Genomic DNA, 13,064 nt, shown 5'->3' with positions numbered 1-13,064 from the left:
TCAGTATTTGTCCTCAGATGTAGTATTTTGCAGTATTCATGCCAGTATTTGTCCTCAGATGCAGTATTTTGCAGTATTCATGCCAGTATTTGTCCTCAGATGTAGTATTCTGCTGTATTCATGCCAGTATTTGTCCTTAGATGCAGTATTTTGCAGTATTCATCCTCAGATGCAGGATTTTGCAGTATTCATGTCAGTATGTGTCCTCAGATGCAGGATTTTGCAGTATTCATGTCAGTATGTGTCCTCAGATGCAGTTTTGCAGTATTCATGTCAGTATTTGTCCTCAGATGCAGTATTTTGCAGTATTCATGTCAGTATTTGTCCTCAGATGCAGTATTTTGCAGTATTCATGTCAGTATTTGTCTTCAGACGGTATTTGAGATCATGTCAGTATTTGTCCTCAGATGCAGTATTCATATCAGTATTTGTCCTCAGGCGGTATTCATGTCAGTATGTGTCCTCAGATGCAGTATTTTGCGATGTATTCATGTCAGTATTTGTCCTCAGACGCAGTATTTTCAGTATTCATGTAGTATTTCAGATGTTTTGCAGTATTCATGTCAGTATTTGTCCTCAGACGCAGTATTTTGCAGTATTCATGTCAGTATGTGTCCTCAGATGCAGTATTTTGCTTCATGTCAGTGTTATATTTGCAGTATGTCTTTGTCCTCAGACGTATGTGTCCTCAGATGCAGTATTTTGCAGTATTCATGTCAGTATTTGTCCTCAGACGCAGTATTTTGCAGTCTTCATGTCAGTATTCATGTCAGTATTTGTCCTCAGACGCTGTATTTTGCAGTATTCATGTCAGCGTCTACCTCCTATGTGAAAACTGTAGAAACTTTTTGATTGAATTCACTTTATAGCCTCTTTATAGCCTCTCTGATTGTCTCAGAGTGTGCAGTGTGCACAAGGACGGCTGATACATGTCTTAAATTATTAGAGCTGCAATAACTGATCAATTATTAAGTGGATTTATCAGTTATATTAATTATTAAAACCAGTTTGTGTGATTTTTCAGCTTCTTAAATGTTGAATAATATCTGGATTCTTTGCTCCATAAAAACAAAGACATCATTAAAAACTGAATCATTTTGCAGTTTGTGGACAAAAACGAGACAAACATAAAAATGTGACGTCATCTGAACCTGAGGCGACAAACACAAGAGTTCCAGCACATTTTCAACCACATGTGAACCATCTGTGATTAGAGATCACAGACAAACGCTAATACATCTCACGTCTGTTTGCTAAATTATTTTGAATAAAGAGAAAGTCTTCTACATATTTTGTGTCAGAGTCAAAGGTCAGAGGTCAGATCAGAGGTAACTTCTCTGCTGCTCAGTATGTGTGAAAAATCTGTGTTGAATCTACATTCAGGTCACACTCAGATCTCTCCACTTCACACTGGTCAAACCTTCGACCCTCTCTCTCTCTGTGGCTCTTCACTCACTCACTCACTCACACACACACACACACACACACACACCTCTCACACACACACACACACACACACACGCAGATGAATTAAAGCAGCCAAAATGGCAGAGCATTTCTGAGCCAAACACAGAAACAACCGCGCAGAAAAAAGAGCAGAGGCTCCTCCAGAAGAGAGCAGGAGAACGAGGCATCTGCTGATGCTGGCACCTCCCTCTTCTTCATCGCCACGCCAACACTGATCATCCTGGGTGTGTGTGTGTGTGTGTGTGTGTGTGTGGCTACATGCTAACACGTGTCATGAGCACTGACCCCACTTGGCCCCCATATGTTAGTGAAACAGGAAGAATGGAGGATCCACACACACACACTCTGTTTTCATCTGCACACACTGACACTGGCTCCATGTTGGTGGGAGGAACCATCTGTTGGACTGTTCCAATATCTCACACACACACACACACACACACAGTAAGTATGTTGACAATCATTCAATGTAAATCTTTATGTACGCTTAATGCAGATCCTGACACAGCCGCTCACCCTCACCCACTCACTCTCCCACACCAAAGAGAGAAAATCAGTGATTTTAGTCTACTGCTGCCTCGTGTGGTCACTTTGTGTCACTGGTAAATCTGAACAAATAAGATCAACAACTCCTGTGTGCTGTGATGTTAAAATCACTGATTTTCTCTATGAGGTTTGATGCGGGAGAGTGAGTGGTTTACAAGCTTCAGTTTTACTGAAAAGTCCCAGGTCCCTATTATTAATCAATTACTAAATTAACCAATTTGATTCATTTGAGTGTTTTTTTAATGATTAAAACAAGTGTTTTGAGTGTATTTTCTACTTTGTGTGATTTTCAGCTTAGTAAATGTGAATATTTTCTACTTTCTGTGATTTTTCAGCTTCTTAAATGTGAATATTTTCTATTTTCTGTGATTTTTCAGAAATGTTATTTTCTATTTTCTGTGATTTTTCAGCTTCTTAAATGTGAATATTTTCTATTTTCTGTGATTTTTCATAAATGTGAATATTTTCTATTTTCTGTGATTTTTCAGCTTCTTAAATGTGAATATTTTCTACTTTCTGTGATTTTTCTTTTTAATGTGAATATTTTCTACTTTTGTATTTTTCAGCTTCTTAAATGTGAATATTTTCTAGCTTTAAATGTGAATATTTTCTATTTTCTGTGATTTTCCAGCTTCTTAAATGTGAATATTTTCTACTTTGTGTGATTTTTCAGCTTCTTAAATGTGAATATTTTCTATTTTCTGTGATTTTCAGCCATTTAAATGTGAATATTTTCTATTTTCTGTGATTTTTCAGCTTCTTAAATGTGAATATTTTCTACTTTGCGTGATTTTTCAGCTTCGTAAATGTGAATATTTTCTACTTTGTGTGATTTTTCAGCTTCTTAAATGTGAATATTTTCTACTTTGTGTGATTTCTCAGCGTCTCAGTGTCTGCTCTCACAGATGGTGCAGGTTTACATTAATCATGGACAGCTTGTGTGCCAGATATATTAAGATCTTTTTTAGTGTACATGTGAGCGGGCAGCGGGCCATCCAGCCCTCCTGAGTTATGACATTTAATGTAAAAAAAACCCAGAGGAAGATAAAGGTGTGTGGAGGCGTGCCAGCAGCACTGACATCACACACGTTCTCCACATCATCAGTGTTTGTTTCACTGTGTTTTTCAAGCATCTGTAACACTGCAAAAAAACAAACACACACACACACACTTCACTTGTTTCTGAGGCTCTTAAAACACATCAAATAAACACTTAATCACGCTGAACGTCAAGTGGCTAAATGAGCGATAATCACCATCCCAGACGACTGAAAACCCTAAAACAAGTCATTCAGAGGAGTTTGTATCATCACAATAACAGTGGTGACAGCTCGGGCCTCAATCTCTCAGATTAAAACCACGGGATTATTCCACTGCTGCATGATTCATCACGCAGCAGACGGTGGCCTTTTAACAGCCGTGTTCTCCTTTCATAATGCATGTGCTGCTCCTTCAAAGACTCACAGCTCACATAGGGGAACACGCCGAGGGGAAGAACTCCGGCCTCGTCCAGTCCACGACGTCCCCACAGGAAAAACAAAACAAGCCACAAACCAGAACCACTGAGAGAGCGAGCACAAACCAGAACCACAAACCAGAACCACAAACCAGAACCACTGAGAGAGAGCACAGACCCAGTCCACAAACCAGAACCACAAACCAGAACCACAAACCAGAACCACAAACCAGAACCACAAACCAGAACCACTGAGAGAGCAAGCACAGACCAGAACCACAAACCAGAACCACAAACCAGAACCACAAACCAGAACCACAAACCAGAACCACAAACCAGAACCACTGAGAGCACAGACCCAGTCTACAAACCAGAACCACTGACAGAGCGAGCACAGACCCAGTCCACAAACCAGAACCACAAACCAGAACCACTGAGAGAGCGAGCACACAGACCCAGTCCACAAACCAGAACCACAAACCAGAACCACTGAGAGAGTGAGCACAGACCCAGTCCACAGAACCACTGAGAGCAGACCCACTCCACAAACCAGAACCACTGAGAGAGTGAGCACAGACCCAGTCCACAAACCAGAACCACTGACAGAGCGAGCACAGACCCAGTCCACAAACCAGAACCACTGAGAGGGTGAGCACAGACCCAGTCCACAAACCAGAACCACTGAGAGAGCAAGCACAGACCCAGTCCACAAACCAGAAACACTGAGAGAGTGAGTACAGACCCAGTCCATAAACCAGAACCACTAAGAGAGCGAGCACAGACCCAGTCCACAAACCAGAACCACTGAGAGAGCAAGCACAGACCCAGTTTTGTATCGTTTTCCATGACTTCATAGCTCCTCCTCAAAATGGGCGGGGTCATCACAGCACGTCTGTGTGAAACTGCAGTGACGTGGTTTTTCTCCGCGACACAAACACAAACTAATGACTTGTAAAGCAGTTGTTTTGGGTGAAAGTAAATCGTCAAAAAGATTTGTTGACCGAATGGTTCAGACCTTGGTTGAGACTCTGTCTGACACTGAAGTGAAATAGCAGCAGCACTGTCTCTAAATCCACCATCGACTTTACACATTTGTTTGCTAGATGTTGGAGATGAATGTTAATGTTTTCAGGATTTGTAAGGACATTGTTGGCTTTGACGTCGCGCTCATGACTCTTCAGTGACGGCTCAGCTGAACCTTCGTCGGAGCAGGGACTGAAACAACAGCAGGTAGCAGGTTGTATCAGTGATGGAGAAGCAGAGACAGCAGCAGTTACAGTAACACACATCCCCACAGTGACATGTGCTGCAGTGCAGTGAACTCAGCTCACATCAATATCCAATCATCCGTCTACCGTGGTTCACATGATTAGTTACACCTTCACATCACATGACCCACAGGTGAGACACACACGGCCTCAGAGGCTCTGTGTGTGTCTCTGTGTGTCTGTGGTGGACAGTGTACAGACGCTGGTGAGCAGGACAGAGACGTGTGGACATGTGCAGGTTGTTAACCTCACATCTCACCGCACTGACACATCAATTATTGTTATTAAAGGGCCACAGTCATTTATTTATATACTGATTTCCCACAGGATCATGAAGGTAGCGCTAATTGAGCTGCCAGGTGTGTGTGTGTGTGTGTGTGTAAGCCATGTACACGTAAACATGGTGAGAATATTAGATTGCGACACGATGGAAAAAGGAAATGCAAATGTAACCATTCTGTCGTGTGTTCTTCTCATTACTGTAACTCTTAGACTGTTTGTGACATCGAGAAAATTCAAAAACTATGGTGTGGCGATCTGTCCAGGGTGTGACTCCGCCACTCGCCCTATGTCAGCTGACCCTCATGTGGAGGATAAAGTGGTAGAAGACAGATGACGGATGGATCCTGGAGAGCAGAGAAATAGAGCTTTGCACTCATATACTTGTCGTTACGGTAGAACCGAGCGTCCTATCACAGACGAGATTCACCGGCGCGCCACACGTTTGTGACGGCAGTGGAGAACGTTCAGTAACACAGACTTCATGACCTTTGACCTTTCTCTCCCCCACACTTTCAACTTTTCACGTTATCGTTTTTGTTTCCTTCATTTAGACAGATGTCGTCGCCTGTTGCTGTTTTGACGATTGTCTCACTCTTGATATCTCGATGATCACAGAATCGTTAAAACGTGATGCTATTGGCATCGCAATGTTATTGGTATCGCAATGTTATTGGTATCGCAATGTCATTGGTATCGCGATATTATATGGTGATGTTATTGATATTGCGATATTATTGGTATTGTGACTCCATCACTTTTACACCTGCACTTCAAAATAAACCTGCTCTGTCCCTTTAGTTTGTCCAACACCTGTCCCGCTGTGTCCAGCTCACTCTCTTACACCCCCTCTCTGTCCCTTTGGCTACTGCATCCTCAGCAGCATCAGCATCAGAATCTGGTTCTGTATTCTTCTGCACTTTACTTTATTATATCTCTCTCCTTTAATGACCTCATTTTAACTTTTATATATATATATATATATAAATTGTCTCGTCTCCGTCTGTGCTGCTGATCTGGACCAGAAGTCGTCTGCTGTCTCAATGGGAGCTTCCTGGATGAATAAAATAAATAAAAATAACAGTAAACGGTTTCCTGGGTTCATACGAGGCAGAGTGTTGCATACTGTACCTTTAAATACAAGACCATATGTTTGTTGTATTTTTGTTAAATTTACAATAAAGCAAAAAAAAATTAGTGGGTTAATTAAAGTGAAGTGTGTGTGTGCGTGTGTAAAAATACACACGCACACACCCAACCCCCTCCAAAAAAATCCATCTCTCTCGACCTTGTTTTTGAAGAGAAAAACACTCTCCTTCTCTCTCTCCCCCTCTCTCTCTGCATTGCTCCTTCTTCTCCTCCTCCTCCTGCACTGATGGCGCGTCTTGTGCGTGGGATCCCGGACTCATTCACGTCACGTAAAGGAATGTTCAATGTTCAAATCTTTCATTATCATTTCTGTTGTTTGTCTTATTCTTATTCTTATCATCATTTCACTCACACACACACACACACACACACACACACACGCGTGCGGTAAACAGCTGCTTCACATGCACCACTCGTTGTTCCACTGAACCCACGAGGTTACGCTTTAAAGAGACGCTTGTGCGCTCGCGTGCGCGCGCTCACGCACGCGGACACAGCTTCTCTCTCCCCATCTTTTCCACCAAAAACCTTTCAATAAATAAAACTGTCCACATTATTTCACGCGCCTTGAGCGTGGAACATGTGGACACACACTCGCACTCAAACACACACACACACACACATCATTAGTATTCATCTCCACAACCATGTTTTTTTTCCTCTTCAAGAAAATGAAAGGCGAACATGCGTGTTCTCCTCATCATCATCATCACCATCATCACCATCATCATCATCAGCACCATCATCATCAGAAGCAGCAGTAACAGAGTGAGTAAAGTCGCGCGTGGGGAAACTTACCTTTCGACAGCAGAACCAGAACCACGGCAGCACACGCGTTCCACAGCAGAGGAGAGCCCATGATGGATGGAGTTGTGTTTCCTCTCTGACGCCTCTGCTCTGCTTTGGTATTTCCTCCTCTGTTTATCGAACCGATGCGACAGGAGTGTGTGTGCGTGCGTGCGCGCGCGCGCGTGTGTGTATGTGTGTAAGGAGAAGAAGAACCGAGCCTGGTGCGTGGATGTCAGCAGCAGCAGCAGCAGCAGTGATGATGATGATGATAACAGTCCATGTGACTGGATGAAAACACGAGTGGACTTTTTCCCTCTTCGTGCTGCTGTAAATACACACAGAGACGAAGAAGGAGGAGGAGGAGGAGGAGAAGGAGAGGAACAAGAAGGAGGAGGAGGATAATAAGAAGGAGGAGGTGCACAATCTGTCAACCACTAAGATGAAAAACCCCAAAAAAACAAATATCCACAAAACGCGCGAGAGACAATGTAACTGTGTCCACACACTTCAGTGAAAAATGTAGCGCTGTGAGGACAGAGGACAGACCATCACTACTCTCTCTCTCTCTCTCTTTCTCTCTCTCCCCCTCTGTGTGTATGTGTGTGTGTGTGTGTGTGTGTGTGTGTTGGTATGCAGCGCGTGGCGTCGCACCGCAGCAGCGGCAGCTCTGGAGTACGCGAGGCGCACAGGAGGGAGAGAGAGAGAGAGAGAGAGATAGAGAGAGGGAGAGGGAGAGAGAGAGAGAGCGTGATTGACAACTCAAGGAGACTCTTCAACCAATCAGAGGTTCCGAGGGGGAAGGGGGTGGGATCTGGTCTCTGTCCGGTGTCCCGCACAGAGAGCTAGCCAATAGGCGAGTGAGCGCGGTGCGCGAGGCAATAATGTAAAGTGATTGTGATGTTGATGCTGCTGAGGATGCAGTAGCCACAGGGACATAGAGGGGGTGTAAGAGAGTGAGCTGGACACAGCGGGACAGGTGTTGGACAAACTAAAGGGACAGAGCAGGTTTATTTTGAAGTGCAGGTGTAAAAGTCACTTTAGTTTAGAGTTTAGCCTCTTAACAAAAGACTTGTGTCATAAAATCTACGTCAGTTTAAGTCTACGGTGTCTTAAGAACACGTTCACGTCTTTATCTCACTGTTTGACAGATTTTTCCAACAGGAAACTGAAGTTTGTAAACCACTCAGTCTCCCACACCAAACCCAATTGAGTTGTTGATCCACTGCTGCCTCCATCACTAAGTTCAAATGTCTTATTTTGTCAAATTCGGCATCTAAAATCCATTGTGCAGATTGACCTCAGTGACACAAAGTGACCACACGAGGCAGCAGTAGACCAGCAGCTCCTGTGTCCCCACGAGCTAAAATCACTGCTTTTCTCTGTGGACTTTGGTGTGGGAGAGTGAGTGGTTTACAAAATGCAGTTTCCTGTTGGAAAAGTCTGTCGAACAATGAGATAAAAGACGTAAACAAAGATACCATGGACTTAAACTGACGTAAATTTTATTTGCAGAGTGTCTCTGCTGACAGACGTGTCTTCACTGAGAACAAGCCTGCTCGCCTCATGCCGGTCCTCAGTGTGGGGCACCAGCAGACAGCAGGTGTACATCACTCAGACAGAAAAAACACTAAGCTATTCCTTTAAAAAATGGGAATGCAAACAGATGGGTAAGACGCATTTAATAGGAGGAGAGAAGAGAGAAGAGAAACTAGTCCATTTGGAGACTTTCCCTGAGATAAATTAACCACGTCCAAACACAATACGAGCAGAAATTACAATATATTAACTTGCTGTCCACCCCTGGGACAGTGCAAGTACTTCTGCTACTGTAGGCAAAAGACAATTATGCCGCCTCTATTTGCAACACAACACACAGGCAACAAATGACAAGACTGTAAACCACACATCGAGTTAAAACCAGCAGCAACACAACATGAAAACAAGTTACTGCTATAGGTCTGGAAGAGGCAGTCCTTCAAATCCAAGTCAGTACAACGGGCAAAAAGGGCAATTTAGCCAGAGTATAGAGCTATTTTGTTATTAATGTTATTATTATTATTATTATATTTGAGGACAATGTTGTTATTGTAAAGTTTATTTATTTTTCTTGCTTTGTTTATTATTACATTTAAGTGCTTGGATTTGGTTATTTTTTTTGTCCTGTACCATCAACCTCTCTTTAACAAGACATTTAAGAACATCATCGTTTAACTCGTCTTTAAGAAGACACGTTAAACGATGACGTTCTCAAATGTTTTTGAGAACATCAAGGATAAGAGAACATTAAGGATGTAAATGATAAATACAAGCTCTAAAATGTCCGGATCTGATTCAGTTTAAAACAGTGAAAATATTATTCAAGGCAAGAAAAAAACAAATAAAATAGCTTATACATCATTTAAGAAGGAAACTAAATTTTAAAAATGCAGTGTTGCCAGGGAAACTGTAAAAAGTATGTGAGTTTCAATCGCGGGATTTAAATTACAATATGTAACAGTCTAGCAGATGAATTAAAGCAGCAGTAAAAAAAACAAAAACATAAATCAGTTATACAAAATACAAATGATATATACATTTTAAATAAATATAAGAACAGCAGTTTAATACAGGATGGTCACTGAGAACATTAAGAACACTGTATAAAATAATGCAAATATGTACATAGTCGGTGATACATTAAAATATAGGTTTGTACTTCTGCCTACACCTCTTCAAACGTGACAAGATGATATGTTTGTTTGAAATACAAACTAAACTAGTTGTAAATACTATCACTGGTTATAATGTGGCATAAACAAGTTAGCAGCAATTTAAAGAACAAAAAACAAACAAAAAAATAATAATCTTACCTGACCCAAGTGTCCACTGTTGTCATCGCAGCAAACATATTATTCCAGTTAACTAAATAAAAACATGTTCTCCTTGTTTCGGTCTTTGAGTCACTGCTGCTGATGATTATTAATATTCGCTGAATCATCCACAATCTTCACATTCAAGCTTTATTTATTCATTTATTCTGTGCGTCAACAGTGAAGCTAGCATTAGCGTTAGCACTAGCGTTAACGGCGCTAGCAGGAAGGAACTGTGTTCATGGGCGGCGCGGACGCCATTACGGCTCCGGTTTCACCGCGGCATCACCGGGAACCGCCGGTGACAGGCGGCGGCACTTCCGCAGCCACCGGAGAGTGAACACAATGGCGGCGTATCCGTTCGCAAAAAAACAAAACTCAATACGCTGTGCGTTCTGGTTGTACGCTGCGTGATTTATCGAGTCAGATGTCAATCACTTTGCACTTCCCCGCCTTTTCAACTCAAGTCCCGCCTCCAGTTGTTTTGTGGTTGTTGACGTTGTTGCGGTCACGGGCAGTCGAACTTGATTGGACAGTCGGTCAGTTATTATTTACCATTGGCTGGCGACAGCTGGGGGCGGGACGCGAGTTGACGCCATTACGGGTTCCGGCATCATCGGGAATCAGCTGTGACAGGCGGGACTTTCGCTGCAACCAGACGGAGCACAACTACGCACCGTGATTTGTCGAGACAGGTGTCAATCACTTTGCACCTGTCCACCCGTTTCAACGCGTCCCGCCCCCAGCTGTCGCCAGCCAATGAGTAAGTAACTGACCGACTGTGTCCAATCATGTTCGGCTACTCGTGAAGCGAACGCAACAGAAACAATCCCTGCAGCGACAGCAGCAACAGCAAGAGCAGCGAAGTAGGCCAAAAAGTCAATTATCTAATCAATTATTCAGCGGTGAATATAAAAAGAGGAGACACAGAAGAGAAAAAACACTTAAAAAGAACAGGTTGACGTTTATTTAGTGACTCCGGGAAGGAACCAGCTTCATGCTAGCGCCGCTAATGCTAATGCCAATCGACAACCTGCTTATAAAACTGCATGATTCAGCAAAAAATAATAATCATAATAATAATAACCAGGGAACTTTTTTGTGAAGGTCAGTGCACAATAACTCAACTATTTTTGTGTTTTTACTCTGAGAGAAACTGTGAAGGCCAGGACTCATTTATTCTCTTTAACAAGGATGTTTTTGCTTCTGTTAGAGAAGAGAAAAGAAAGAAGATATGTCAAACATCTTCTCTTCTGCTGCTATAACAGCTGTGGACACTTCTGTCAGGTAAGAATAGTTTATTTCCTGTTGTTTACCTGTTGGTGACATGACATGAATATACCTAATTATTCCATTGTATATTTGATATTATATGTTTTTCCATGCTCTAAAGTGTTACAGGAGCTCATTTGCATTTTATGTGTGGCTGCTGATGGTGGTGTAATGTTGCTGCGTCTGTTTTGTATGTGTGTATGTGTATATATATATGTATATATATATGTGTATATATACATATATACATATATATGTGTATATATACATATATATGTGTATGTATATATAATAATTCCTTCAATTTCTATTCACCTTGTGCACTCGGTTCCTAAAATATAACAATAATAATAATAATAATAATAATAATAATAATAATAATAAAAGCAAATAACTAGAAAACAACAGTTATTACTCTGTATTATAAAAAATATCCATTTACTCAGCTATGGTCTGTATTACAGATGATATGATTGTGTTCAGTTCACTTGTTCCAGTCTTTGGTTTTTCATTTTAATTGTCCCTTCTTCTTTTTTAGCTTATACACAAATTGCACTGATTTGTAATCAACCAGATTTTTGCTTAGTTGGTCAAAAAGTGGATTGATTTGTTAACTCAAATGATGATGGGGGGAAAAAAGGAAGGTTGTTGGTTCAATTCCTCTGCTCTGCTAGTCTGTGTGTGTCCTTGAGCCAGACACTTAAGCCCGTGTTGCAGCGTATGAATGTATGAATTTAGTGTGTGAATGACTGAGTGAATGAGTGTAAGTGAGAGAGAGTGAGTGAGTGAGTCTCTGAGTTGGTGTCTGCATGAGAGAGTGTGAGTGAGTGAGTGAATGTCTGAGTGTGTGAGTGAGTGAATGACTTTAAGTGAGAATGCGTGAGTGAGTGAGTTGTCTTTCAACTGGAAGGTTGTGGGTTCAATTCCTGTCTCTGCTACATGTATCCTTGAGCAAAGACACTTAAGCCCATGTTGCACTGTGATTGTGAGTGAAAGATGTGTGAATGGGTGAAAACTGTAGTGTAAATCTCATCAAGACTAGAAAAATTCTATATAAATACAGACCATAATACCAACACTTCCTCTGATTTCATTTGGTAGTAACGAGTAACAGGGGAAGAGTAATAGGAACGAGTTAGAGGTAATGTAGTGCAGTAAAAGATGTGAGAGTTACATTACACCGTTATGAAACTGTCCACGTTACGACGTCATGAATGAGACATGAAGTGTGCGTTCAAACTGACTCACGGCGTAAACATGGCGATGAGTCTCCAGATCGCTGAGCAGGGAGATTTTAGATTAAACACTGCGTTATGTTAAGACACTGCACACATGCCTCCTCAGTGGAGATCAGAGAGGCGGCGCTGCTGTCTTTGAGCCTCTAAGTGGAACAGCACTGCACTCGCATGCATAATGTCTTTTATTTTTCCAATAATCTGTCACCCGTCTATACGTTCAGGTTGAGTGGGTGTAGCATGTCAGAACAGATTGTCACAGCGCAGCAGAAAACACACGGCAGGCTACACAAACCCATTTAGGACCAGACTTCATGCTGGAGGCCCAGTTGTCGCAATACATAGAGTTCAAATATACACACCTACTACTATATTCATGTATATTCATCTCTGTGGGGAAACTCCAGTGTCCAGTGGCTCACATATAAAATAAACACGTCAACATTGAAGGTTATTAAAATACATCACTGAAACATCAGCCAAGAGCAAAGGGTGATGTACAAATAAATCAACAAATGGAGTAATAAAAGGATGTTATTGGTGATGGAGGTGGTGTCAAGAATTTCTGCCTTTTTGGCTGATGGATTAGATAGTTTGCTCCAAACTAAAGACGTGAACATATTCTTAAGATAAACTGACTTTTCTTTTGTTAATCACCCAAATCATTTTTTCATCCCACACCAAACCTCATGAAAATGATTTTAACATTCTGTGTTTGAAACTCTTCATTCAGATTGACCTCAGTGACACAAAG

This window comes from Solea senegalensis, linkage group LG9 (assembly GCF_019176455.1).
Source record: "Solea senegalensis isolate Sse05_10M linkage group LG9, IFAPA_SoseM_1, whole genome shotgun sequence".
Taxonomy (NCBI): domain Eukaryota; kingdom Metazoa; phylum Chordata; class Actinopteri; order Pleuronectiformes; family Soleidae; genus Solea; species Solea senegalensis.
The sequence above is the reverse complement of the archived record's forward strand: the minus strand, read 5'-3'. Positions refer to the sequence as shown.